Source organism: Phoxinus phoxinus (genome assembly GCF_949152265.1).
Source record: "Phoxinus phoxinus genome assembly, chromosome: 20".
In the NCBI taxonomy this organism is placed as follows: domain Eukaryota; kingdom Metazoa; phylum Chordata; class Actinopteri; order Cypriniformes; family Leuciscidae; genus Phoxinus; species Phoxinus phoxinus.
This window is the reverse complement of record NC_136895.1, coordinates 13221261-13233302: the sequence shown is the minus strand read 5'-3', so window position 1 is coordinate 13233302 and position 12042 is coordinate 13221261. Positions and strand designations below refer to the sequence as shown.

Genomic DNA, 12042 nt, shown 5'->3' with positions numbered 1-12042 from the left:
TGTATTTAATTATTTTTAGTCTTCTTGGATTTATTCTGTGCTGTTGTTGTTTCCTTTCCCTTTTTTTACTTGATAGGTATGCTATAGATATTTAGCCAATGATTACTGAGATTGTGGGGGTTTGTTCCCCTGCTTTGAAGCAATATTGTTTTGAACAAGTCGTAATATTGACTGCCTATCTCATAAATACAGTAGGAGCTTCACGGGTTCACTGAAGAGGGGAATGCAATCCCAGAATGCATTGCGACTTGCTCATTGTTTAAAGAAAAAGTTTTAGTGGAAGAATAATCTTAATTCTCACTTTGATCTTCACCAATCATAAGTTTTGATTAGAATGCATCACATCTGGTCTGGTGGTTGCGCAAGTTCTAGATGGCAAAGTTCGAAATATTTCAACACAAAACAAAGGAAACTACTGAACAGTGGATGCCCGAGTTGACAAGCACTTCTGTGAGGGGGTAAAGAAATGCACACAACTCTAGTTTGAATGAGTACAAAGACATTTTTATCGCTCATAACTTAGAGAAAAAGCGCAGAGATTAAACTTTGTGTCAAACCCTTCTGTTCGCGAATGCTATCAAATACTGTATACTTTAAAATGCAATGCGTTCAGCTTTACGCATAAGCTAGTGTTCGCGTTAAAACTTAAGTAACCTTTGGGCATTAGAAGGAGTTTGTATTATCAAGCTTTATACAGCTGGATGCTTTTGCTGTGCAGTTTTTGTCACAAGGGAATCTTTTGCACTATTCTGAATCCGAGCCATAAAGTGGTTTGTGAGATTTCAAACGCAGCCTTTGTTTCCCACAGTCCTTTTGAAGAATGTAGCAAGCGGGTATAAGCAAAGGCAAAAAGCAAAATGCCATCGCTATCTTGGTAAGATTAGGAATTTGACGCTCAGGGTAAAGAAATTTTCGGCAATTTCATCTCTTTTTGTGTTATCTGTGCTACTGCTTGTTTTGGGCTGTCCGTCAGTCAGATGTGAGACGGCTGTCAAAGGATGAAGATACCGACACTTTTTTCCAAGTATTGGCAGCAGATTCAGGCGTCACGCTGCTCCCCAGAGCCTTCAGACTGTCAGGTTTCTTTTTCTTTGGTTTCCAGTCCTTAGTTCCTTTTCTGGCACTGCTTTTATATCTGTATCCTGCTGCCATCCTTTTCACTTTTGCCTTGGTTGGAGTAGAGCAGATAATGTACTGCTTCAAACTTTGGAGAGTGTCAGTATGTGAGGGTGTTTGCAAGGTTTGCAGATCTCCAGCGCATGATGAACTGAGATTGAGTGCTATGACTGCTGTAATTTGTTTACTTCAAAATGGAGGCCCAAAACTGTGGAATAAGCACAATAGATCTATAGATGTTAAAAATGGGTTTTCAAGTCATGCATAGTGCATACTACCCACTTTACTTTGTTCAAGGTGAAATATTGCATTAAAGCCCACCCACTTTTTCCAGCAACCATTTATTTAATAGGGATTTGAAATAAAGTCTTGGTTAAAGCGTTTTTTAGCCATGAACCAAGCTAACCAGCAATGAGGAGAATTGCAGCATTCTAGACTTTGGTTTGAGGCATTAAAAAGTATTTAAAAATAGGATAAAAATGCAAAGGTACACAAGACTGTGATCTACAAATATTTAAAGTCTTAAATCTCATCTTTGATCACCAAAATTACATGGGAAAAAAAAATATTTGTGCCTTAAAATAGCTTGAATTTGACTATACCCTTGCCTCATTTAGTATTCGCGGTCATATGAATATGCAAACTAGCCCCGCCTTCACTCACTCTCCTCAGAGACTTGGGGCCCTATCTTGCACCCAGCGCAATTGACTTTGAACACCGACGCATGTATCATTCCTATTCTGCACCCGCGCACAGCGGACTTTTCCCTCCACAGACGCACGTCGGTAAATTAGGAAATGAACTTGCGCTCGCGGGGGCGGTTAAACGCAAAGAGGAGGCGTGTTCCGGCGCAAAACTTCCATGGTGCTATTTTCCAGTTTTAGAAAGCAATTGCGCCATTAACCAGGAAAAAAGCAGTCTAAAGACATTGGCGCGTTGCGCGTTAGTGATATGGTATTTTAAGGGCGCGTGCTTGGCCATAATGTTAACGCGCATACACTTTGATTCTCTAATATAAACAGATGCAGCAGTTTTCATTTTTGCAAATCATACATTATTACAAGGAAAAATATTAACACACACACGAGGGAAATCATTGTGTCCGTGAAGATGTGAAAAGATCTATCTAGATTAGGCTACACATTTACTACCCAAATTATACGCCTGTTTAACCGAAGCTAATTTGGGTGGGTTTCTCCCATCATCCCCAATGTCACTTCTCTGTGTTTTACGGCCCTGACGAGAACGTCGGTTTCCTCGGCTGTGAACCGCTCCTGTCGTGTGCCGGCAAATCCGCCGTTATAATAGCGATCCCCCATGGAACAAGCGCGCCGTCTCTTAAAGGGAATGTGAGAGGACGCTCTGATTGGTTTATTTCACGTTACGCCCAAACCACACCTATGAATAATGAAGCTACTTCAGACCAACCCCTTTTAGATTTGCGTCGGGCGCAAGAGTCATTTATCCCGCTGGGAAAATAGCAACAGCGCCGGGATCCGCCCACAAAGTTACTTGCGCTTTGCACTTTGACACTTGCGTTTCAGATCGTTAAAATAGGGCCCTTAGTTTGATTGGTTACAAGATAGTTTGTGATGTCAAAAACATCATGGGTAGTGTAGTTTTTCACCATGAATTACGTTGTTAAACACGATTATTTTAAAAATGGAGTTGATGTAATGCAGACTGACAGCAGAAGCAGAAGCAAATACCATCAAGTAACAACCTCATAGCTCATAGTAGGGCTGACTTTAACAGTTTATTAGTTATCGTTAAAAATCTATTTCCCTATCGAGAAAATGAATGGACTTTTTACTTCCGTTTGAGATGTCCATTGAGATGTGACAGATGCTAAAATTTTGTTATAGAGAGTTCAAAGTTCAAACTCAAAGTTCAAAATTATTTGTATAGCATATTTAAAAACAACCCGTGCTTAACAATGTCATACACACAAATAAACAAAAAACAAACACAGTAGAAATGTCACAGTAGAGAAACTTATGGAGTAACTAGAGAAGTAACTGTGCAAATCCTTGAAAAAAAAAAACGAAATAAATAAACTAGCGTGACCATGCTACTCAACTAGCAGAGTAAACCTGTCCAGACTAGAACTAGCAAAGTTATGGGCCAACATGGAAACTCGTGCTAATCTTGTTTTGGGGATCTTTACATTTCTTTATTTGTCTATAAACCACTTTTTTTTGGACTCTTATTTCACATCTCACAGAGCTCTTATCAAAATATCCAAACATGTAGGCTCTTTTTATTTCAAACAACAAAACAAACAATAACTAGCATACTAAGACCTTGCCAATGTCATGGGATGCATACATTCCCAGAGAACAAACATACTGATATTATCTACCTTGACCCAGCCAACATTTGTATGTGGGGCCCATATGGGTATGAAATGGGCTGAAAAAATGGGCCACATGTAGGATTGTCCGCAGGTTACATTATGGCCCCATGTTAATTGCCCAGATGAATTTCATGTAGGATTGCACTTGGTACTAGGTGGGACCCAAGTGGGCAACATGCACAAGACCCATCTCGGTCCCAGCTTAACCCAACGGACATTTGTATGTGGGGCCCATGTGGGTTTGATATGGGCAGAAAAATGGGCTCTATATGGGATTGTCCGCGGGTTACATTATGGCCCCATGTTAATTGCCCAGATGAATTTCATGTAGGATTGCACTCGGTACTAGGTGGGACCCAAGTGGGCAACATGCACAAGACCCATCTCGGTCCCAGCTTAACCCCACAACATTTGTATGTGGGGCCCATGTGGGTTTGAAATGGGCTGAAAAATGGGCTCTATATGGGATTGTCCGCGGGTTACATTATGGCCCCATGTTAATTGCCCAGATGAATTTCATGTAGGATTGCACTCGGTACTAGGTGGGACCCAAGTGGGCAACATGCACAAGACCCATCTCGGTCTCAGCTTAACCCCATGACATTTGTATGTGGGGCCCATGTGGGTTTGAAATGGGCTGAAAAATGGGCTCTATATGGGATTGTCCGCGGGTTACATTATGGCCCCATGTTAATTGCCCACATGGATTGCATGTAGGATGGCAATTATAAACAGGTGGGCCCCAACTGGGCTACATGCACAAGACCCATCTTGGTCCCAGCTTTAGTTTTTTTGTGGGTACTACATGGGCTGAAATATGGGCTGTAAGTGGGTTTGTCCACGGGTTCCATGTTGGCCCCAGCAACTTACTCATTTAGGTTTTATGCAGGATTTCACAGGGCTTTAGGTGGGGCCCAACTAGGAATCATGGGCATGTGGCCCAACTAGGGATCATCTGGGTTCCATCTAAATGAGTAGCAACACCACACAAACAAGTTTTAAAACATTAGAGCACACAGTGAGATTGAAATCTTTTCAAATTTAAACTTTATTGAAATTACCCATCATATTATGCTATATTCTGAAATTCCAGAGACAATATTTAAAGAAGCAGATTTTTGTCAGATTAAAGAGTATCTCTTTAAAGTGATATACCTAATTGTTAAAATACATATTTTTAACCTGTATTTGACCCAGTCTTTACTGAAAGCTTTGAACATTTGAACAGGAAATAAATTGGGGACAGTTAGAAGAAGCAGCAACTATACATTTATCAGTACAGCTTATACTGCAGACAGTCATTTGCGCATTCTAGACACTGTCCTCCTCCATCTCTTGTCCCAAACTATTTTGAGAGTTCCCTCTCAGTTTCTTGTCAGTTGATCTGTGTGCAGTCTTCTTAAGAGCCTCTGCAAAACAAATTTGATTATGATTTTAGAGAAATCATGTTACTTACACATGTCACAATACATTATGAAAGAATAACAACTTTTACTCAGGATAAAAAACAAAAACAGCATAAAACTTCAATTGGAATGGTCATGGTATTGGAATGTCAATGGAAGGGCATTTGGGAAATGAATAGAGAATTACTGTTTATTTATTCAGACTATTCTGATTATATTTTTTATTAATAAAACCAGTTTATAAAGTATGAATATGCGATGTGTTTGAAAGCATCAATTCATTCATTGATACAAGTTAGCCATTGAAAAAAAATTATAAACATTAATAATAATAATTTGTCTCAAGAATTTTTTGTCATTTTAATATTAGGTAGTTTCTCACAATCAGATTCTCAGTCCATGATAGAATGGGCCGACAACATGATGCATAATAAAGTATTTTAATTTTAACTTTTAAAGTAAAAATATAAAAATATAATTATTTTTGTCTTTGGAAAATAATTGAGGTGATCACAGGTGTGGACTATTCTTACATTTCCAGGATGGCTCGACTTAAGTGTCACAGTTTTAATAACTTTAAGTTAGAATTAAGTTAAAATGAGAATCCCGATTATTTTAGCGTTTCAGACAGAGATCACGATTCTGAACAGACAACTTAACAACATAACATGTCAGTTACTAGAGGTTCTGACAAAATGTTAATTTCTACAGTCGATTTAAAATGTTTTATCTAAATGGAAAAAAAAAGTTTGAATGAATGATTTAATGACTAAAATACTTGTTTCATTACTGGATGAATCAGCGTTTTTGAACAAATCTCTAGAATGAATGATTAAAAATGATATAGAACAGGAGAGAGGCCGCACTATGCAAATAGTTTTATTTGCACAAACGCGTTTCGGCACGTGCCTTCTTCAGTGTGCCGCCTTCAGCCTTCTTTAGCACACTGAAGAAGGCACGCGCCGAAACGCGTTTGTGCAAATAAAACTATTTATGCATAGTGCAGCCTCTCTCCTGTTCTTAATATTCTAAGTATTTAGGCCAGCACTCTTAAAGTTTAATCATTGAGTGAAGCCTGCTCCTATTCCCATTTATTTAATCATTAAAAAATGACAAATACATTTGTTTACCAGTCTCGTCACCACCTGTTTGTTAACAATGTGAAATCTTTATCTTTAAGTGTCTTGCAAAAGTTGATTTACTTTTTTATTTATTTTGATTGTAACTGTAGACAGTGTTTATATCTGATTATGAACTATAAACTTTTATCTCAGTTCTGTGATCATTTGAATTACGAGCTGATGTTGTTGTAATATTATATAAGAATATAATAAATTACTTTTGTGTCAATCTAAAATGATCTTCCCACTCAATCTTCCCTGAAGTGGTGCAGGACAACGTTGTCCAACAAGTGCTTGTTTCGGACTCTCATCTGCAGATGCCTTGTTTTGGGCATCTAGACATCATTTTTAAAACTGCTTGATTAATATAAGCAGCACGGCAAAGCTTTGTGTGCTCCTTGTCTCCTAATAAGGACCTGAAATAGGTAAATATAAGTCTGCTTTTTAAAACAATGGAGGATGGTTAGTTTGTGACAACAACATGAAACTGCATACCGGTATTCGTGCAGTGCGTGCACATCAAAAGATTAAATCAGATTTGATGCTTGTGACTTATAAATGCACATCAACCCGATGACTTAGCATTCATGTAAAAGCAATGTTCAGATTCATCAATCAGAATGATTTCATTCTGACCGAAACAAAAAACGTCTATGTAAATGTGGCTACTGACAGCATCAACGCAGATATAAATGTTCACTGTGATCTTACTTGACAAAGGTTTAAGACAAATCGTTGTCATTTAGGAAAATATTGCGTAGTATTTGAATTGAGATCAAAATCATTCAACAATTGCAGCTCTAATCTCTGATAATATATGTGGCTCTGTATATTTCTGATAAGTAGACAAACAATACACTTAGCCTAATTCAGAATCCTAACTACACATAGTATTAAAGCAGTAGTTCACTCTAAAATTAAAATTAGCCCACGATTTACTCACCCTCAAGCCATCCTAGGTGTATATGACTTTCTTCTTTCAGACAAATACGATCGGAGTTATATTAATAAACACCCTGACACTTCTGAGCTTCATAATGGCAGTGGATTGCAACAATCAGATTGAAACACAAAAAAGTGCTTCCATGCATTATATAAGAACTCCACGTGGCTCCGGGGGGTTAATAAAGGCCTTCTGAAGCAAAGCCATGTGTTTGTGTAAGAAAAATATTCAAATTTAAAACTTTATAAAGCAAAATAACTAGCTTCCGGCCAAACGAACATACGAATTGCACTTAAAGGGTAAAGCGCAACTTATGCGAGTAATGCGACGCACTGCTGATATTTACGCTACGCCATTATGCACTACGCTACTTCTGACGTCACAAGTTGTGTAAGTTGTGCTTTATACGCAAATAGACTGCGTATGGCCATAAGCTAGTTATTTTACTTTATAAAGTTTTAAATATGGATATTTTTCTTACACAAACTCATGATTTTGCTTTAGAGGGCCTTTATTAACCCCCCAGAGCCGCGTGGAGTTTGTTTATGATGGATAGCTGCACTTTTTTGAGCTTCAAACTGATGGTTGCAATCCACTGCCATTATGAAGCTTGGAAGCGTCAGGGTGTTTATTAATATAACTCAGATTGTATTTGTCTGAAAGAAGAAAGTCATATACACTTAGGATGGCTTGAGGGTGAGTAAATCATGGGGTAATTTTCATTTTAAAGTGAACTACTCTAAGTAAAGTATGTAAAATCTAATTTTGTAAATTTTATTAAATTAAGTAAAATCAAAGCACCTCACACATAACAAAAGGTTAATGAATCCATACCAGAAGTGACAGTGCAGTGTAGTAACAATCCTCCACCAAATTGCCAGTACTCATCTGGATCCTTGCTCAGTCTTGGGTGGGGTGTAGTGGGCTGATAAGTCCTTTAAAAAGAAAGATTTTCATTACCATTCCTTTAAACAATATTAAACAAAACGTATTTAAATTGTACCAACATTTGCCATTATAAAACATTCAGACAACATGAACAAATAGCTCCCTGGGTGCCGCAGCAAAAACAGCTGCCCACTTCTCCGGGTGTGTGTGTTTGTGTGTGTGTGTGTGTGTGTGTGTGCACTTGAATGGGTGAAATGAAGAGCACAAATTCCGAGTATGGGGACACCATACTTGGCTACATGTCACGTCACATCACACAATTGTAGCTTAAAAAAAGCAAATTGGTACACCAAAATCAAACAATCTAATAATTTTACCTGTAGCCAAATTTATCCTGTTATGACACGTCTGAGGGTCTTTCCCTTGATGTTCTTCAGTGAACTAAATAAAGGACTGATGATGGTGACATGTTCTCCTTTCTTTGTCACTTTAGAGGAAGAAAGACAAAAGGATAAAAAGTTACTCAGATTTGTCACTGGTAGAGGAAATGACTTTTGACGATGATACTAGGCCTAATTCTTTTACTATATAATATATTAATCCCAAATGTAAGGTTTAGAAGCAATGGTTAAAATTGACTGAAGTTGATAATCGTGGTGGAGTTGTCCCTCTGTTGGGTGCCTGTTCTCCCCAAAAAATCTTCTTCCAGTGCTTGAATAGAAGTAAACAAATCTCTTATCATTAGCAGTTACCAGTTTTTGAAGAGGATATGTAAAAATACTCCGAAACGGCTATCTAGAAAAAGAGATTTAGACCAATAATATTTCTCAAATCTTCAGTAGATTCTAGTGTTTCAGAGTGTAAATAACTGTTTTATCAGTCACTTTACTTATTTGGATGCTCCTTCCCTAGTAAATAATAAATAAATAAAAAACCTATACAAAAACATAGGCCTACTTATTATCCTTCAAACCCATTAACATATTTATTGACACAATCACCTAAGACTTATATTTAATATATAATAAAACTATATTTGGAGCATTTCTTTAGTGCACAATGTAACTTTTTTATATTACAACAATTTGAAAAAAAAAACAAAAATTGCATTTTATATATATATATATATATATATATATATATAAAATGTATATACATCACTATTAATAAAGTGTACCTAAAGTTTGCAATAGTTTCACAATCAAATACACTTAACCTCAGCACTTCCAGATAACTAAAGTGCATTAAGTACATAATGTGTTGTTCTTATTGACTTTAAGTATATCATTTAGGATACCAAAGTACAATTGCAGGGTAAATATTAAGTACATAAATATGTTCTACACTAGGGTTTTCTTGTGTTTGAGTTTTAAACTAGCTGACAACATTGACATCAGAGGCTAACTTACAATATTAAACACATGCTAATCGCGATTGATGAAGCACACCTTCACAGTCAATGGTACACACAGCTGCAGGTTGTACGTTACGTCCGTTATCCGTTTATTAAACTCTCGTGTGTACACAGAACATCTGGGAAGTTAATGAACTCCATTAACACAAGATTTGTTTATCTGCATTATTCTACCATTAACTATATAGCACTCTCACCTTATTTTAATGTAATACCTAAACATGACATATTTATTAATAGATCTTTTTTTTTTTTAAATTATAGTGGATATATAGGACATGAACACGAAACATAACTTTACGTAACAGAGACTGAAAAATGTTCTCTTACCTGATATCGCCAATATGTTTGCAGGACCTCATCCAGTCCGACCTTCCTCTGTGTTCACATATCAGCTTCTGTTCTCCTCCGTTTACATGTCACAACGCAAATTAGTTCAAAATAAGAATTTAACTGCCATAAGTAAAGACTGAGTAATCTTGCCGAGCAGTAGCAGCACACACACACACACGCAGTCATCAACTCAAACTGACGTATTTTCAAACATGACCAGTAAAAAGGCGCGCACAGTTGTCATTGGCCAGTTACGTAGATGACAGTCAGATTAACCAATCATGATCAAAGTAGGTGAAACAAACAACCAATAGCGATTGTTTCAGCCTGGTAATGGAAAATATTACTTTTCCTCTTTTCTTTCTTTTTTTAAAGAAATGTGTGTGTTTAGTTTTATTTGTAGACTATATTATTTGATTAGTTGGTCAAATAGTGTTTTTATGACAGTGTGTGAATAAAAATGCAATCCTGCATGGTAGCTATAAGCTTTAGGCACACACACACAAAATTGTAAATCCAAACAAAATCACACAAAGCAAAACATTTTCTGCTGCACTTCTCTCTTGAGATTGAAATATCCATTATTATTTTTATTATTGTTAATAATAAAATTATTATATTTTAACATAAATTTAGCTTTTTGAAGTGGTGTTTTGATCAAAATATACAATGCTAAAATAATAATTAGAAATAATAATAATTCAAAGGTTAAGTATTTCTTGAAGACATGACATTGATTCACATACAGATTTTGAAAAAGAAAAACTTTTTCACCTATATTTCAACTTTGAGGGTCAGTCATGTCGTGCCAACTACGACTGAAAATAAAAGTCTGAACTGTTGGCCTCAAAAGAAAACTGAACACAAACCACAATATGCTAAATTAATGAAACTGCACTTTATTCTGTACTCCTGTATATGCTGCAAATATGATTTCTGAATTTATATTTTCCCTTCGAACCATGAATTTCCATTCTATCTTTCTTTGCTTGGACTATTTCATCATCTGAACTGATGTTCCCCTTTCAATAATCAAAACCCTAACCCCAATATTAAAAAATCTCTAGAATTATATTGTCACTAACCGACTGACCAGAAAACACTGAGTAGCCTATCTCCATTGAATGAGGGCACATGGCTGGTGCTAGGGGTTTGATTTCTTTTACCCATCTCTAAGACATTATTTTGATAGATAATTAGCTTCTGTAACCCGTTCTTCATATTGTACAGTGACCATTTTCTGGATATTTTGAACCATTTGTATACATTTTAAAATAACTATGGAGATAAGCATTTTGCAGTAACTCACAAAATCAGACCACTAAAAGTTGACACTTTGAATTTAATGTCAATGATTAGGGTTGGAACTAATGTCTGCTGAACACCAACACTCCAGGACTGGATTTGAAGAGCCATGGCCTATAGTACTGTACCCACAATTGCCAAAAGTGTTGGGACACCCCTCTAAATCATTGAATTCGGGTATTTCAATCACTTCCATGGCCACAGCTGTATACACACACGCTTCTACATCTACACACATTTGTGAAAGAATAGGTCGCTTTCAGGAGCTCAGTGAATTCAAGCATGGTACCGTGATAGGTTTCCACCCGTGTAAGTCCATTTGTGAAATTTCCTCACTACCAAATATTCCACGGTCAACTGTTAGTGGCATTATAACAAAGATTATAAATTATAAATATACTGTATATAATTGTTTTAATGATTGTACAGACATGTTATTTACAAGTATATAGATTATGATGTAATTTACAGATTCACAATTTATTTTTATTACATAATTCATTATTTCAAAATTATACTCGTATTTCCCCATTCATAACCCATATAGAGATTACCTATGTCGGTACTACCATGGGCCCATGTAGGCAGCCTATATGCGATTGATTGTGTTTGCCCATGTCTGACCCATATAGTTTATCAAAGTGGGCCCCATATGTTTTTCCCATTCATAACCCATATAGAGATTGCCTATGTGGGTACTACCTTGGGCTCAGGTTGTCAGCCTATATGGGACTGATTGTGTTTGCCCATGTCTGACCCATATGGTTTGGCCAAGCGGGCCCCATATGTTTTTCCCATTCATAACCCATATAGAGATTACCTATGTGGGTACTACCATGGGCTCAGGTTGGCAGCCTATATGGGACTGGTTGTGTTTGCCCATGTCTGACCCATGTGGTTTGGCCAAGCGGGCCCCATATGTTTTTCCCATTCATAACCCATATAGAGATTGCCTATGTGGGTACTACCTTGGGCTCAGGTTGGCAGCCTATATGGGACTGATTGTGTTTGCCCATGTCTGACCCATATGGTTTGGCCAAGCGGGCCCCATATGTTTTTCCCATTCATAACCCATATAGAGATTGCCTATGTGGGTACTACCTTGGGCTCAGGTTGGCAGCCTATATGGGACTGGTTGTGTTTGCCCATGTCTAACCCAT

At 37.1% G+C, this 12042-nt stretch overlaps 1 long non-coding RNA gene across 2 annotated transcripts; it reads right to left on the bottom strand.

Moving 5' to 3' along the window:
* Nucleotides 1-4610: 4610 nt before the first annotated feature.
* LOC306988629 lies at nt 4611-9763 on the bottom strand. 2 transcript variants are annotated; one of them, XR_013795463.1, is made up of 4 exons: nt 9575-9763; nt 8208-8541; nt 7777-7877; nt 4611-4881 (listed from the first exon to the last, which is right to left on the bottom strand). It is a non-coding gene; the product is annotated as an uncharacterized lncRNA (long non-coding RNA). The 2 variants fall into 2 exon arrangements; XR_013795464.1 differs by having other exon boundaries at nt 4614-4881; nt 8208-8317.
* Nucleotides 9764-12042: the final 2279 nt, after the last annotated feature.